General features: G+C 43.8%; 1 long non-coding RNA gene across 1 annotated transcript in view; it reads right to left on the bottom strand.

Moving 5' to 3' along the window:
* LOC112075582 (uncharacterized) overlaps nt 1-5,092 on the bottom strand; it is an 11,844-nt gene extending 6,752 nt beyond the window's left edge. The window contains exons 1-2 of the long non-coding RNA XR_002895004.2: nt 4,615-5,092; nt 4,046-4,231 (exon numbers count right to left, since the gene is read on the bottom strand). This is a non-coding gene — a long non-coding RNA (uncharacterized lncRNA). The remainder of the gene's footprint in view (nt 1-4,045; nt 4,232-4,614) is intronic.
* Nucleotides 5,093-5,427: the final 335 nt, after the last annotated feature.

The raw sequence follows: 5,427 nt of genomic DNA, 5'->3' as shown, positions 1-5,427 counted from the left end.
GACTAGTTACCTGTGATATTGGGCCTGCCGTGGAACTGACTAGTTACCTGTGATATTGGGCCTGCTGGAACTGACTAGTTACCTTGTAATTGGGCCTGCGTGGAACTGACTAGTTACCTGTGATATTGGGCCTGCTGGAACTGACTAGTTACCTGTGATATTGGGCCTGCGTGGAACTGACTAGTTACCTGTGATATTGGCCTGCATGGAACTAACTAGTTACCTGTGATATTGGCCTGCATGGAACTAACTAGTTACCTGTGATATTGGGCCTGCATGGAACTAACTAGTTACCTGTGATATTGGGCCTGCATGGAACTAACTAGTTACCTGTGATATTGGGCCTGTATGAACTAACTAGTTACCTGTGATATTGGGCCTGTATGGAACTAACTAGTTACCTGTGATATTGGGCCTGTAGGAACTGAAACTCGTCTTTGATCCTGTCGCAGGACTCCGCTACGGTGAACTTGAACCCGGGCTGACTCGCTGACCATGCCAGGTGCCTGAAACACACAAGGCAAGAACATCACATCGTCAGATGAGCTCATTAGAAAGGAGAGATATGATGCACATGCAAGAAATACAAGTTTGATCTTGTTTAATCTTCACATTTATTGAAATCAATAGGCTATATTTCAGCTCCTCATTAGGACAGGACATGTGTGTATATATACACTGCTCAAAAAAATAAAGGGAACACTTAAACAACACAATGTAACTCCAAGTCAATCACACTTCTGTGAAATCAAACTGTCCACTTAGGAAGCAACACTGATTGACAAAAATTTCACATGCTGTTGTGGCAAATGGAATAGACAACAGGTGGAAATTATAGGCAATTAGCAAGACACCCCCAATAAAGGAGTGGTTCTGCAGGTGGTGACCACAGACCACTTCTCAGTTCCTATGCTTCCTGGCTGATGTTTTGGTCACTTTGAATGCATGGCGGTGCTTTCACTCTAGTGGTAGCATGAGACGGAGTCTACAACCCACACAAGTGGCTCAGGTAGTGCAGCTCATCCAGGATGGCACATCAATGCGAGCTGTGGCAAGAAGGTTGCTGTGTCTGTCAGCGTAGTGTCCAGAGCATGGAGGCGCTACCAGGAGACAGGCCAGTACATCAGGAGACTTGGAGGAGGCCGTAGGAGGGCAACAACCCAGCAGCAGGACCGCTACCTCCGCCTTTGTGCAAGGAGAGCAGGAGGAGCACTGCCAGAGCCCTGCAAAATGACCTCCAGCAGGCCACAAATGGCATGTGTCTGCTCAAACGGTCAGAAACAGACTCCATGAGGGTGGTAGTAGAGGGCCCCACGTCCACAGGTGGGGGTTGTGCTTACAGCCCAACACCGTGCAGGACGTTGGCATTTGCCAGAAAACACCAGGATTGGCAAATTCGCCACTGGCGCCCTGTGCTCTTCACAGATGAAAGCAGGTCACACTGAGCACGTGACAGACGTGACAGAGTTTGGAGACGCCGTGGAAGAACGTTCTGCTGCCTGCAACATCCTCCAGCATGACGGTTTGGCGTGGGTCAGTCATGGTGTGGGTGCCATTTCTTTGGGGGGCCGCACAGCCTCCATGTGCTCGCCGAGATGAGATCCTCAGACCCCTTGTGAGACCATATGCTGGTGCGGTTGGCCCTGGGTTCCTCCTAATGCAAGACAATGCTAGACCTCATGTGGCTGGAGTGTGTCAGCAGTTCCTGCAAGAGGAAGGCATTGATGCTATGGACTGGCCCGCCGTTCCCCAGACCTGAATCCAATTGAGCACATCTGGGACATCATGTCTCGCTCCATCCACCAACGCCACGTTGCACCACAGACTGTCCAGAGTTGGCGGATGCTTACCAGGTCTGGGAGGAGATCCCTCAGGAGCCCAGGCGTTGTAGGGAGGTCATAAGCACGTGGAGGCCACACACACTACTGAGCCTCATTTTGACTTATTTTAAGGACATTACATCAAAGTTGATCAGCCTGTAGTGTGGTTTTCACTTTAATTTTGAGTGTGACTCCAAATCCAGACCTCAATGGTTGATAAATTTGATTTCCATTGATAATTTGTGTGTGATTTTGTTGTCAGCACATTCAACTATGTAAAGAAAAAAGTATTTAATAAGAGTATTTCATTCATTCAGATCTAGGATGTGTTATTTTAGTGTTCCCTTTATTTTTTTGAGCAGTGTATATCAGCCCATCACTAGGACAGACATATAATATATATATATACACACATCTCAGCTCATCACTAGGACAGGACATTATAATATATATATATATATACACATCTCAGCTCATCACTAGGACAGGAATATATATATATATTACACATCTCAGCTCATCACTAGGACAGGACATTAATATATATATATATACACATCTCAGCCCATCACTAGGACAGGACATGTGTATATATCTCAGCTCATCATAGGACAGGACATATAATATATATATATACACATCTCAGCTCATCACTAGGACAGGACATATAATAATATATATACACATCTCAGCTCATCACTAGGACAGGACATGTGTAATATATTATATATATACACATCTCAGCTCATCACTAGGACAGGACATGTGTATATATCTCAGCTCATCACTAGGACAGGACATATATATATATATATATATACACATCTCAGCTCATCACTAGACAGGACATATATATATATATATTATATCTCAGCTCATCACTAGGACAGGACATATATATATATATATATATACACACATCTTCAGCTCATCACTAGGAACCAAGGACATGTGTTATATATTATTAATCTCACAACAAATCAGTCTCATCACTAGGACAGGACATATATATATATATATATACACAACACTCAGCTCATCACTAGGACAGACATAATATATATATATATATACACATCTCAGCTCATCACTAGGACAGGACATGTGTATATATCTCAGCTCATTACATGGGGCATCAGTATTTCACATTGGATGGATTGGATGCATCAAATGTGTATTCCACACTGTCTGCTGTTTGGCACTCTGGGACAGTGCTCATAGTGTCTCAGATCTAGTATCAGCCCCCTTCCCCCCCCAGTCCATGTAATAGAACTCATAATGAAAGGCAGAACTGATCCTAGATCTGGGACAGTGCTCATAGTGTCTCAGATCTAGTATCAGCCCCCTCCCCCCCAGTCCATGTAATAGAATTCATAATGAAAGGCAGAACTGATCCTAGATCTGGGACAGTGCTCATAGTGTCTCAGATCTAGTATCAGCCCCCACTCCCCAGTCCATGTAATAGAATTCATAATGAAAGGCAGAACTGATCCTATATCTGGGACAGTGCTCATAGTGTCTCAGATCTAGTATCAGCCCCCACTCCCCAGTCCATGTAATATAATTCATAATGAAAGGCAAAACTGATCCTAGACCTGGACTTCTACTCTGAAACACTATGTGAACACAGGATTTCATTCATAGATCTAGCTATTATTGTGTTCCAGATTATAATGAGTGTTTGTGTACGGGTCCATCTGCAGTAGCTATGCCAACAGTAGCGTTCTGACAAAAAGAGGGAGTGAGATTTTTTTTTACAACCAGCTCCAGACGTGCAGCCCTTGTAAAATGCTGAGCATAAAACACCATCACATTCACAGCGCTTTAATTCGCACGGATGGATGGGCTGACAGTGCCACAGAAGAGAGGGGTTTGGTCTAAAAACACTTTTTTTTTTTTTTACCTTTGAAATTCACGGCAGATGTCACTTTTTTATGTGGGTATATAGCATGTAAACAATCCTCTCTCCAACATCAAATCATTAGACACAMACAAATGTGACTTCTGCTATGAGTATGATAGCTAATATTGTTGTTAATGTAGCTAGCTACAGTGTTATATTTCAGTCAATTCAGTTCAAGGCAACATTATGGTGAAAAATCTTTTGAAAGACAGATAGCTAGAACAGGACTCAGGTGTTGCAGGGCTCTCCGTGCAAACAAAAAAAATGCAATTCTGTGTTCAGAGAAGGATAAAACATTACAAAAAAAGAGGCAACAACATACCGGATGTCGGCCCTGCGGATACATCTTGAAATGTATCCTTTGTTTATTTGTGGGAGAAGCGAGAGCTTCGGTTACTCTGGTGATGAGACGGTCAGTGTCTGGCTGGTCTCTGCTCCTCTCAACAACAACAGTCTGTGGGGGGGTTAGAGAACTCCTCAAAATCCTTCGTTGAAGACGCGATTTAATCTGTTGGTTGAAAACAGGAGAAGGAAGATTTTTCAGCCCAAATTGGCTGATAAAAATCGTTGGGCAAAAACTGTCATAGGTTAAAGAAAATGTATTACAAAGGCGGACAACAAAATACACATGATCATCATTAACTAGCTAACAGTCGCTAACATGATAGTTCCACATTTTCACACCAGCAGTAGTGTGTCCGATCTAACCACCGTGTGGCTGTAAATTCCACTTTCCCAACTTGATATAGCAGCGACGGCTAGTTTAAACGGTAAGTAACCTGTTTAGCTAGCTAGTTTGCCCAGCGCTAGCCTAGCCACACATGTTAACGTGAAGCTAGCTAAGTTACCTAACTACGTACTCTGTCTTGACTTTATTTGTCATTCTCCTACCTGTGTGTTTRGTACTCAGATGATTTGATGTAAAAAGTACGGATATTTAGCTACACAAATCCGCTTTTAAATCCGTCCAAGGGTGTCTGGATGGCGAGAAGGTTCTTGATCAACGCAGACCACACCAGTCATCTTCTCTCGGCGCACCCCGCTTCTCGAGAAGGACGAGCTAGCCAACGAATTTGGTCTGGTTCAAGACGAAACGGTTTCTCTAGCTTACTTGCTGTACTTGAGCCGTTTTGTTTTGATAAAAGATGGCTGCTTTAGTAATCCCAAGGTAATGTTCTCAAGTACGTCTTCCCCGAATTTTAAGAGTTTTGAAAATGTTTAAAAGCGTAGCTAACATGGTAACAGTTACACCTTCGACAATGTCACATATCGCAGTTTATCCACAGCAAGCTTTTCCCCCGGTCGGTGCCACACACAGGCAGTCTAGGGCTGAAACGGCCGTGAAAGCGCGCCTCTGTCTGTCCAATCACATTTGCTCTGAAGGAGTGTACGGTTGCTCAGGGACCTATCAGAGAACGATGTCCCCACGTGGGGTCCTCGGTTCCACTTGAGCGTTCGTTTTGTGACGCGATCTTTTATCTCGTCAGAGGAGTCGGTTCAAATCAAAGTGACGTAGGATAAGGACAACCTCGGAGGGATTTAAAAGCGGATAGCCATAACACTGCTTAATAGTTCATTAATGGTTACCCGGACTATCTGCACCAACGCTATATTGCACAGACTATGCATGAGCGCTATATATATCACATCCACACACATATGCGTACTGACACAACACAAAAACCACTATACACTCATTCAAAC

Source organism: Salvelinus sp. IW2-2015, unplaced genomic scaffold (genome assembly GCF_002910315.2).
Source record: "Salvelinus sp. IW2-2015 unplaced genomic scaffold, ASM291031v2 Un_scaffold3248, whole genome shotgun sequence".
NCBI lineage: Eukaryota > Metazoa > Chordata > Actinopteri > Salmoniformes > Salmonidae > Salvelinus > Salvelinus sp. IW2-2015.
The sequence above is the reverse complement of the archived record's forward strand: the minus strand, read 5'-3'. Positions and strand labels throughout refer to the sequence as shown.